This window comes from Cavia porcellus, unplaced genomic scaffold (genome assembly GCF_034190915.1).
Source record: "Cavia porcellus strain 051 isolate PalLab524CR breed Dunkin Hartley unplaced genomic scaffold, mCavPor4.1 scaffold_23, whole genome shotgun sequence".
NCBI classification, from domain to species: Eukaryota; Metazoa; Chordata; class Mammalia; order Rodentia; family Caviidae; genus Cavia; species Cavia porcellus.
The window spans coordinates 61,546,977-61,559,551 of record NW_026947506.1 but is presented as its reverse complement, the minus strand read 5'-3'; positions in this window follow the sequence as shown (position 1 = coordinate 61,559,551).

Sequence of the window (12,575 nt, the reverse complement as noted above, 5' to 3'; positions counted from 1 at the left end):
AGCCTAGAACCCAGAATTGCAGTGAGTAAATTTGAAAAGCAAGATCTCTTAAAAATATCAAGAGACCACAAAAGATCCAGTAACTTCAAGACATTACAAAGAAGAACAACATAAGATTAACTGGAACAGGGCCAGGGATTTAGCTCAGCAGAATAAGTGCGAGCACGAGGTCATGAGTTCAATCCCCAGTTCCAAGAAAGATTAAGTGGAATCAATGAAAATGCAGGAGTCAGTAAAAAAAAGACACAAAAAATCTATTCAGATATTTAATAACAGAAAACTTCCCAAGAATGGGGAAAATAATTTCTCATTAGATAAATGAGGTATATAGAACTCCAATTAGCCATGATCAAAATAAACCTATACCAAGGTATATAATAATCAAAACTCTAGAAATTCAGCACAAGAACAGAGTATTAAAAGCTGTTACAAAAAAGAGACAAATCACCTGTGAAGGAAAGCCCTTTGGAATCACAGCATACTTCTTCACACAAACCCAATAAATCAAGGACAGTTTGGAGTAAAGTATATCAATCCCTGAAAGAGAACAACTTCCAACTCAAATTGTTGTACACTATAAAATTATCTTTCAGAATTAATGGACAAATAAAATACTTTTGTGATAAAGAACAACTAACTAAACTCATGACAACCACACCAGCTCTACAAAGAGTGCTAAAAAGTATTCTAAAAGAAAATACAAAGCCTACAATTCCAAGAGAACCAATATAAATAAGCCACATGGCAAGGGGGGGAATTACACAGAGGGAAATGATAATGAGCCATTGATAGGAAAATTATATATGAGAAACACAACATAGTCATATCAGCTATAACCATCAATGTAAATGGTCTCAATTCACCAATCAAAAGAAATAAACTGAGGGCCAGGGATATAGCTCAGCTGCCTGGCAAGTGAAAGGTCCTGAGTTTGAATCCCAGTAACAGGGGGAAAAAAACTACATGCAAAAGAAATAAACTGGCAGAATGAATCAAAAGATAAGACTCAACTATTTGCTGCACATAAGAAACATATTTAACTCAAAAAGAATTCATAATCTGAAATTGAAAGGATGGAACACAATACTCCTTGCACCAAGAACCCAGAAAATCCAGGAATAGCTATTTGATTCACCCACAATGGTAATTGTAAGCTAAAACAGATCAAGCGAGATAAAAAAGATGACTACATACTTGTTAAGGGAAAACTCCAGGAAGAAAAAATAACAATCATAAATATGTATGCAACAAATACTGGTACACCCACCTATATAAAACAAATATTAATTGAAATTAAAAACTGAATAATCACTAAAGCAGTAGCAATGGGGAACCTGAATATACCCCATCATCACAAATACATAGATCAACTAGACAAAATCATGAACAAAGAAACATCAAAACTAAATCAAACCTGCAAACAAATAGACTTAGATTTCTACAGTGTTCTACCCCACAGCATCAGAGTACACATTCTTCACAGCTGCACATGGAATGTTCTAGACCACACACTAGCCCATGCAAGTACAGACCAATGTCCCTAATGAATACAGATGCAAAAATTCTGTTAGATACTGACAGAAAGAATACAGCAAAATTCATCAAGAGGATTATAGCCCTCTACCAAATAGGATTCCTCCCAGGGATTCAGGGATCACTCAAAATATGTGAATCAATAAACATAATATACCATATTCATGGAACTAAAGACAAAACCCATATCATCACCTCAATAGTTACCGAAAAAGCATTTGACAAAGTCCATACCAATTCATGATTTTTTAAAAAATCCTACACAAAATTGAAATAGATGACCCTTAGTTCAATCTGATTAAAGTCATATATGATAAACTAATAGCCAACAGCACACTAAATGGTCAAAAACTGAAAGCTTTCACTAAAAAAATCAAGAAAAAGACAAAGACAACCGCTATCACTACTCCTTTGCAATATAGTTCTGGAAACATTAGCTAGAACAATTAGGTAAGAGAAAGAAAGAAAAGGAATAATGATAGGAAAGAAAGAAGTTGAATTATCAGGGGCTGGGGTTTAGCTCAGCGGCATAAGCACCTGCCTTGCAAGCAGGTGATCGGAGTTCAAGCCCCAGTACCAATAAAAAAAAAAAAAAAGAAGTTAAATTATCATATGCAGATGGCATGATACTCTACTGTAAAGCTATTATGATAAAAAAAAAAAGCATGAGACTGACCAAAACACAAATCAAAGAATCAGTGGAACAAATTAAAAGAGGCAGAAACAACTTCAAATACATTTTGCATCTTACTCTTGACAGAGAGGTGAAACACATTTACTGGAAGAAAGCTTCTTTAATGAATGGTGCTGAAAAACAGACTTTCCACATGCCAAAAACTAAAACTAGACCCATACATATCATCATACACTAAACTAAAATAAAAGTAAGTCAAATATCTAAATATTAAAACAGATACATTAAGTCTGCCTGAAGAGAGAACAGGTAAAACTCTTCAAGACATAAGTATAGGCAAGGACTTCTAAACAAAACTCCAGTGTCACAAGAAATACTGCAAAGAATCAACAACTGGGATCTTATCTTATCAAAAAGCTCTTGCATAGCGAAGGAAATCAATCCCCAACAGAGTGCAAACATGACCCACAGAATGGGAAAATTCTTAGCCAGTTCTTCAAACGAAGAACTAATATCTAGAACATAGAAAGAACTGAAAAATATCAGATCCTCAAATTAAAGACCCAATCCAAAAATAGACATCTGAAATGAATACATAATTCTCAGAAATACAAACAGCAAATAAATACTTAAAACCATGTTCAACATCACTGATCATTTGATAAATTCAAATTAAAATAATGATTAAATCCCATCTCAGTCCAGAAAGAATGCCTATTATCAGCAAACCAATCAGTAACAAATGATAGGTCTGTGGGGCAAAAGTAACGCTTCTCCATTGTTGATAGGACTGTAAACTGGTACAACCATTATGGAAATCAGATGGAGATTCCTCAAAAAACTAGGACTAGATGTCCCCTTCAACTTAGCCCTTATTCTTCTTGTATCTTTCCTGAAGAATTAAAAGCATTAAAAGAATTAAAAAACATATGCACAACCATAGCAATACAGTTTGTAGTATCTAAATGTGTCCTTCTATTTCTATTGGTTCTATCATGTTGTGTCTTATTGGATTTTAATATGTGATAGTATAAGCAAATTTTATATGGAAAATGAGATAATATACTAGCCATTATTCATTTTCTGTTATTTGGTTCTGAATGCCCTGTAATACTTTCATTCTCTTGAATGATTTTATACTATTTTGTTATGTTTGACATTATTGTATGTGAAGGTATGCTCAACTATTTCAAAAAAAGAGACATTATGGTAGCTACTGTTAATATCTGGTTGTCTTGTTGTAAAGTGCTGTATTGCTTACATTGTTCTGTTTTGATCTGCTTCATTCTGTCCTCTTTTGTCTTAATCTCTTTAAAACAAAATTTTAAAAATGTTGGAAGCAACCCAAATGCCTATCAACTGAGGAATGGATTTTTTTTAAAAGTGCGGGTTTTTTTTGTTTGTTTGTTTTTTGTTTTTTTATCTGACAGAGTACTACTCAGCTATGTAGCGCTATATAAGGATAAATTTGAGGCACTTATAGCTAAATGGCTAAACCTTGAGACCACACTCTTAAGTGAAATAAATAAGACATATGTGTAAATATCATACTGTCTCTCTCGTGTGAGAAACCGCAAGTATAAATAAGAATCAAAATGTATAGTAGACAATGTGAGACAGAAAGTAATTTTTCAAAAGGAATGGAGAACTGAGGAGACGGAAGGAAAAAGAAAAAATGAGAAAAAGGCTAAAATGGAAACAAGGCTTTGTAAATAAGGAATGGGAAAGGCATTGAAGAGAGGGTATGAGAACGTGAATAAAAGAGGAACCAAGATATATCATGTACAGTTACAAAAATCCTATAATGAATGTGATAATTATGCATATCTAAATTGTACTAATAAAGTTAATTAAGAAATGAAACAATATTGTATTTCAATAGGCACAATGGAAGTTTACATCATAAGTTATGAGGTTATTTTGTACCTGGGTAGAAAACTATATGTACATTGATCTGTGTTGGGCTTTTTTCCACTATTATGACAGTTGTAGGTCTTTTTCCTCCATGTGAAAGTCCTCTCTTCTCTATTTCATCATTAAAGAAACTTTTTTCATAAAACATCAGACTGAAATATAATTACAATATCAACTTTTTGGCTCTAAGTTGATCTTCACATTCTTATAATTTTATATTTCAAGTGGCAACTGTTGATGTATATATAAGATTGATTTAAAATATAAAATATTTTTCATAAAATATGTGTGAAAGAAATTTTAGTATGGCCTCAAAGAAGACAACCAAATCTTCTCTTTCGAAAGCAGTACGAGAAATTTTATTTGGGACTCTCACAAAGATGGCAGATCAGTGAGCAGCAGCATACAGAGGCTCCCTGAGAGAGACAACTCAGATGCCAGAATGAAACATCGTGGAGAGGTCCAGGCAGAGGGAGATGGATCCTCTGGACCCAGGAAAAAACTAAAGGGAAAAGAGCTGGTCAAACTCACAGTCCTGGGCTACCATTGGAGCAACTAAGATTAGGGGCCACAGTGCTCTCGCTGGAGTTGCCCAAACTCATGCCACCATGACTTATTGGACCTGTTCGAACTTGCACCATTGTGACCCACTGGATCCATGGTCACACTGAAGTTGTATATTAGCAAGCCCAACAGAGAACAGAGCCAACGTGGAGACCTGCATTAAACCATGGTGAGTGCAAGGAATAAGACCCTTTCACAGGAAAGGCGTGAGCAAATGGACAACATGTTGGAATGGGGCAGGATGGGCAGGAACAAAGAATGACAGTGACTTCAGTCAGTTGTTCCCTTCCCAGACCAGATTGGTGGGATATGCTTGGCTTGGATCGTGTCCCTGGCCAGGACCCAATAAGTCATCCCAAACCAGTTTTATACACATGGAACACACTAATGCAGTGAGGGCCCCTGAAAATTGACTGGCCTGGAGGGGAGGGGCCAACATAAGCTGATGCTGCTTGCACCTCAATGACCAATAGCAAGCTGGAGAGGGTAGAAATAGCTAGCCAGTGCACCTCAGAAGAACCATAACCAACAAGTAAAGGGCCTGGGAACTCCTCTATACACCTGTATGGAAGAAACCAAAAACACGACAAGAGAAAGAAATAAGGAAAAGCACCCAGTCCCCAACCCTGAAATATTGATCCAAGAGACTTAAATACAAAAAAGACTGAGGGCAGCAAACACGCAATATCAGACACAGCATCAGTGGACATGAAGAGATATCTTCAGAACCTCATAGACAAGCTCAAAAGTGAAATATTTAATCAAGTAAAGCAAGATATAAGTGGATTAATTTTTCTTTTTTACTTTGAAGGTAATAAAATACAACAGAACAAGACAAAACAAAGCCAGTTTAGACAGTGTACTGAAATTGGTACGGAACTTCACAGCAGGTTATGGGATAATAGCAATAGGTACCACAGTATATCTTGTTATCTTCACAATAATTGTTCTTTCAATCATGTATAGCAAAATAAAATGAAATACAGAACATTACAGAACTTATCAAAACAGAATATTGAATTGAGCAATACCATTAATCAGAATAAAGCAAAACAGTGGTAAAAATATTTGTCTTCAAACAGATGGTAGAAAGAAATACCCTTATTTGCTATATTGTATATGGACAACCTCCTAAGAGATGCCCAGATCTCTGGCTCCCATTTGCTAATGGGGTGGGAGGAGAAATGGAATGTTTGATTCAGCCCATGTGCAAGTAGGCTCACTACCACTTAGAAGGAGGTGAGCTGGTTGTTTGGTTTCCCAGTGCCCTAAAATCCAATATGGCATGGATCTCAGGAGATGCTGGTGGTTCTCACCCTGGGGTGGCTGTAACCTGCCACCCCACAGCCCCTTACCAGGGAGGTAAGCTGATTGCTTGGTTTCCCAGGGCCCTAAGTTCCAACATGGCATGGATCTCAGGAGACACTGGTAGTTCTTCTCTTGGGGTGGCCACAACCATATAATTGGATTAATAAAAGAAATTCTAACCACCTCTCAAGAAGAAACAGACATAACAATGGAGGAACAAAAAAAGGGGAAGAAATGTTTGATGAAGAATATAAAGAAAATCTAGAATACATGAAGCAGATTCAAAGAGATTACCAGGAAATTAAAAACTTCATTGAAAGCTGACAAAACTACTTGACAGAAGTAAAGACAGACTCTCAAAACTTGAAGACAGGTTTGCAGTGTTAATCATGAAAGAAATATCTCTTAAAAATAACAAGGAAACGGGTGGTAGCCATACATAGGCAAGAAGACAACAAGAGGATTTATAACTTAAGAATTAAAAATGTGAATGAAGAAGCAGGGGTACATGCAAAGGAAATACAAAGGCTATTCACAGAAATAACTAAGGAAAATTTCCCAAGCATAGGCAAAGGAAATGATACACAGATGTCTGAGGCATACAGAACTCCAGCCACCTACAACCAAAACAGAGCTACACCCAGACATATAATAATCAAGATCCCAGAAATTCAATAAAGGACAGAATACTAAAAGCCATCAGAGAAACGAAACAGATCACCTATAAAGGAAAACTCATCAAAATCACAGCAGACTTCTCAACACAGACCATCAAATCAAAAAGAGCTTGGAGAGAAGTATTCCAAGTCCTGAAAAAAATAACCTCCAGACCAGATTGATGTTTAATGCAAAACTGCCTCTAGAAATTAATGGAGAAACAAGATGCTTCCAAGAGAAGAGGAAGTAAGGGAATTTGCAACCACCAATCCAACCCTACAGAGAATAATGAAGGACATTCTGGAGAGAGAAAAAACTACCAGGATTTCAGGGACAGTGGCAGAGAGGCCTCAATGAATGGAGCGGAAAGTGGAATGAAAGAGAAAAGCAGACAACTAATGGCAGGAAAATTACACAACAGAAATGAGGCAGAGAAGGTTGCTATAATCTCTAATATAGTTGGCCTTGATACACTAACAAAAAAAAAAAAAGAAAGAAAAGAAAAAAGAAACACAGGCATAGTAGATCAGGAGGCAGGGTCCACTGAGGTGCTGTGTATATGAAATATAATTAACCTGAAAAAGGGTTTATAGACTCAAAATCAAATATGAGAAAACAATGCTCTATGTGACAGGGAACCAGAGAGTAACAGGGGCAACTCGACCAGCACCTGCAGATACGTTGGAAAGACAGATTTTGTAGCTAAATGAATACAATTTGAGAGTAAGTCCAGGAAGGAGAAAGTTCAGAATCACTTTGGTAAATAGCAGGTTGCCCCCTCACTCTAGAAACTGAGGGATTTGGTGGGACCCAAAAATGCACAGTGCATCCTGTGGGAGTTAAAGGGGAATAGTAATCTAAAAATAAGAAGAGAATATTATTAACAGTGTATCAGGATTTAAAACCCACATTACTCACACCACTCTGTTTAGATAGATTATGTTCTGCCCCAGTTTGTCTATTTGCACTAGATCTGAGGGCACAGACAGCTATCCCCAAAAATAGCAGGATATAGCACAGTAATCATCCTTAACTCACTATTAACTTATACTGTTTTACCATGATGGATCTTAGTTGAATCTGGTTTGTTAGACTGTTGTTTGGTATCCATGGATTTTATTCAAAACTGCTATGATTGATAGTATCAAGTCTGAGAGTATAGGCAACTACACTGAAGATGACAAGATTAAATACAATACCATTCTGGTTTAATTATTACTGCTTTTGAAGTTTTACACTCTCTACAATGTTTTCTTTTCATTAACATTGTTATGTACTGCTATAGTCGACTATACTATGCTTCATGATATAGACAATTCTATTGAAGATAACAAGAGACAACACAGTAACCATTGTAGAACACCTTGTACTGTGATTTTGTATGACTTTTCATTCCATGTATTTGTAGGAATATGTTTTGTTTGTCTTGCTTTGTTTTGTTTCTCCCTCTAATGCAGAAAGGATAGAAATACATGTAGAGACTCATGCATGCAGAACCTATAAACCCATTTATGAGAACTGATTTTGTAATGCATGAAGGAATGAACAACTACATTGAAGAAAAAGAGACACTACAGTACCCAGTGCTGATCCTGAAAGGGCATGATGTGAAATCCAGCAATACTATTATTCTTTGTTCAGAGTGATTTTAGCTGCCTTGGTTTGTTTAATCTTAACATACATGAAGATATGGACAGCTGCATGTATGTTTAAGTGTGTAAGATTGTTAACCATATTAGTAAGTTTTTGTTTTATAGTTGAAGAGAACTGTTTGCAGCCTCACGGTTTGAATGTCTACTTTGTATGCTTCACTTTCATAACTTGAACAACTATTTGTAAGAGGACAATATGTAATTATCAACTAGTGATTTCTTACTATTTATTTTTTTCTTTGAAATTATGTATTATTTCTACCCTTTTTCTGTTTTATTCTTTCTTTAAATAAAATAAAAATTCAAATTAAAAATTGTAAAAAAGAAGTTTATGTCTGTTACATTGCTTTCTTATGTTCTGTTTTGTTGTGTTTAATTTTACCCTCTTTAAAATGAAATAAAGTCAGAAATTTTGTTCCTTAAAATCATTGAACTCATTATTACTAGCATAAAATCCCACTGCCAGATGAAAAGGCATACTTATTTGCATAGTAAATATTTATTATGCATATTAGAAATTCAAGTTGCAATCACGGAATTTATTAAATATGTATCAATCTCTCTTCAAAAAATGCTCACTTGTGTCTGATTGAATAAAAATAGTTAGTAAATATTTAACCTAAGAAATCAGTGTTCCACAATAAACCCCACCATCCAGAGAAAACCACCATGAAGATTAAATCAAACACCCTCAAAACTTGAAACTCTTGGCTCAGAACACACTAGCTTTAATCTACTCTTGCAACATTTCATGGTCAAATCAGCCAAAATAAATGTTCTCTGGATTCTCTATGAGCAATGTGCTCAGATCATGAAGCAGCCTACCTCTGACTTCTAAGTGAGTCACTTGTTCACAGACCAATCATGCTCTAATTTCCCCATCATTCATTCATCCAACATTCATTGAATCAACTCATTGGTACTCTAATAAATTGAGTGGTCCCTACCTGAAAAGAAGCAGCTGCAGATGGTCACTTTCTCCAAAGACTTGACATCAGAGTAGCCTTCAAGGCTCCACTCCAGGCCTCCCAACCCAGCACAGAAACAACCTTGAGAGGATGACTAGTTTTGGTGGTCTTCTGAAAACACATCTAACACAGCTACCCTGGACAGTCTTTAAAAAACCCAACTTTAAGGACTGACTGGGCACCCAAAGCAATAGCATTCTGCTACATGGCTTCTCTGGAAGAGTGATACATAAGTGTTGCATAGATGGTTCAAATAGTTTAAGAATGAATTTTTTAAAATGAACCTAACAAAATATCTCATCCATTATAATATCTCAACATGTAAAAGGAGTTCCCTTCTGCCTTCCTTGAAGGTCGCACTTCCTGGAAGGATCCCTGTGCTCTCGGTTGGTTTGTTTTGTGTGCTCAGAGCGTTGCCCGGGAGGCGGCGCTGTTCTGCAGCCACCCCGGCCTCTCCCTTCTCCCTTCTGTTTTTCCTTTGCTTTCCTTCAGCCTGCTGCCAATCTAGATTGCAGACTCAGCCACCACGCCCTGCTCACACTGTGTTTGGGGTGGGGGGGTTGTTTTGTTTTGTTTTTGTCTTTTTGAGACAGGATCTCGCTATGCCATTCAGGCTGGCCTTGAGCTCCCTTCCAGCCCAGGCCAGTCTCCACCGCACAAAGATACTCCTGCCTCGGCCTCCGGATGGATGGGATGACAGGTGTGTGCCACCATGCCCGGCTTTCACACTGTGTTTGAGGGCTCTTTCCCTGTGACTTTGGGAGAGGTTTGAACCTGGATTAGATACAGCTGCTTCATGAATGATTGGCAACTTCAAAGTATGCACCATACACTGTGTCCGTATTGTCAGGTGTATGCCGAAGAATTAAGACATAAATGTCATAATGCCTGCCAGATTGTCAGTGGCTCAACCAAAAAGAAAACCCACTCACCCCCCAGGGTACAAATACAGAGAAAGGTAATCGATGGTCAGATCTGAGGTTTTTATGTATGAAATATTTTACAGCAAAAAGCTGAGACAGATTCTGTATCAATCTCACGACGATACTGTGACTGTGTTTCTCGCTCCTGCTCGATTGCTAGCACAGAAAAATAAGAGCTACACATGGAACAGACTGGCAAGTTACAGTAATGCAATTTTGATTTTTCTTGTCCAAATAATGAAAATCATAATAAGATCTAGCGCCCCCCCCCATATCCTCAGCTCCCAGCTTCTGTTTATTTATGTAGTTTTTTGGCAACAGAGCCACACTAAGTTGTTCAGGCAGGATTTGAACTTGTGATACTCCTACCTCGCCTCTCAAGTGCTGGGATTACAGTCAGGTGCCACCGTACCCACGGAGCTCTTGACCCAAAGTGATAAAGAGTATTTCAGTTTGGCCTGTGATGTCTGGAAAATTTCTTTCTGGAACTCTGAGGATAGAAAAGAGTGCTCAGCAGTGTGACCTGGGGCAAGTTTCTGATTTCTCTGGTCCTCAGTTTCCTGGTGGGTAAAATGGGAGACATACTAGCTGGTGGGTGCACTGAAAATAAGTATATCACAGAGTGCCCTGCAGCAGGGTTTTGTTTTCAAACAGGCCCTTGCCACGTCACCTAGGCCGAACTTGGACCCCTAGGTGCCCTCCTGCTACAGCCTCCTGAGTGCTGGGGTTCCAGGTGTGCACCTCCACACCCACACCCAGGTTGCAACCACTGAAATGTCAGAAATGACCACTGTTTTCCCCGGAATCCTTCCTTACAAAGAAAGGTCAGGCCGAGGATTTAGGTCAGCGCCGCAAGCACCTGCTCGGCAAGGGCAAGGTCGTGAGTTTGATCCCCGGTACAAAAAAAATAGAATAAAATAAAACAGAAACACTGAGTCTGATGGAAGAGAAAACAGATAGAACTCGTGAAGACATAGCTGTAGGCAAAAGCTTTATGAACAAAACTCCAGTTGGGGGTGGGGGGGGGGAACTCCAGTGGAGTGGGAAATGTTAGAAAGCTTTAACAACCTCATCTTATTAAAAAGCTTTTGCACAGCAAAAGAAATCACCAACAGAGTGAAGAGACAATTCAAAAATGGGAAATAAATGTTGATAACTATTCCTCAGACAAAGGACTAATGTTTAGATTTATTTGTCTCTTATAAGAGACATTGGTTTGAAATGGTATCTTGTGGTCAGTTTTCACAAAAAAATTCTAACTGCTGTGCAGAAATCTAAAATTTGTATGCAGAATCGGGATACCATGCAATGCCAGGTGGAGGTACACCCTGCATGACGCTTCCACCACATTGAACTCGTCTCTCTCCTCAAACATTTACCGCTTCTTATGGTCAGTCTTACCCACCCTTCTACACCATGTACCTACCCACCTCCCAGAAGCTTCTTCTAGCTTTTGAGATGTACGGTCCCCAGGTGTGACTGACAGTCACCGCACTGCACAGAGCCACCTGTGTACTTCTTGCTTCATCTACCGGAGTCTTAGGACCCGTAGATCAACATTTCCTGTGGATCCCACCATCTTTGCCTTCCAGTGACTGCCATTCACTCTCAGAGTCTGCCCCACTGTGGTTGAAGTTCACATTTCCCTACTGAACAATGGTCTTGCGTTTTTAATCCAACCCGGGGTCATTGATTTTTTTAATTGAAGAGTTTAACCCATTTAAATGTAATGTTAATATCAAAGCAGGATGTGCACTCCTACTTAGGTATTGGCCTTCTGTGTATCTGGTAACTGAGAATGTATTCTCATCTTTCATTATTGCTTTAATTTGAACTCTTAAGGTTTTTGTAGTACACTATTTCGATTTCTTTCTTCGTTTTGCAACGTACTTTGCCTTTTAAGTTACAGCTGCAGAAACACGCATTAAAAAACTCCCACGCCAAAAACATAATACTAACCCTAGGGACAGTAATACTACCAATAATTTTTTAAAACTTCAGTGTAGAACTAGAAGATCTGCAGAAGGAATGATCATACAAGCTGGTTAAAATTCTTGCAGTAGAAATGTAAGACTTTGTTTCTGGGCCTTTACTCCTGCCCCGTTTTTATGCGTGGCAGTTTTATGCCAGTGCCATATGGTTTAGAACAAGGTTGCTTGGTAATAAATTTGGACATGGAGATCTGTAAGTTCTCCATATTTAATCATAACTGTCCTTATCCTGGGTCATCTGAGTTTTCATATGAACTTTATCAGGAACCTGAAAATTTGCATAATGAACTAGCTAGGATTGTGAGAGATGGCATTAAATCTATAGATTGAAACTACTACGTTGAATTTTTAGATTTCTCATTTCAAATTTAACCAAGATGCATACCTACTTATAACTGTGATATCATTTTCATGGAATGACCCTTTTACGA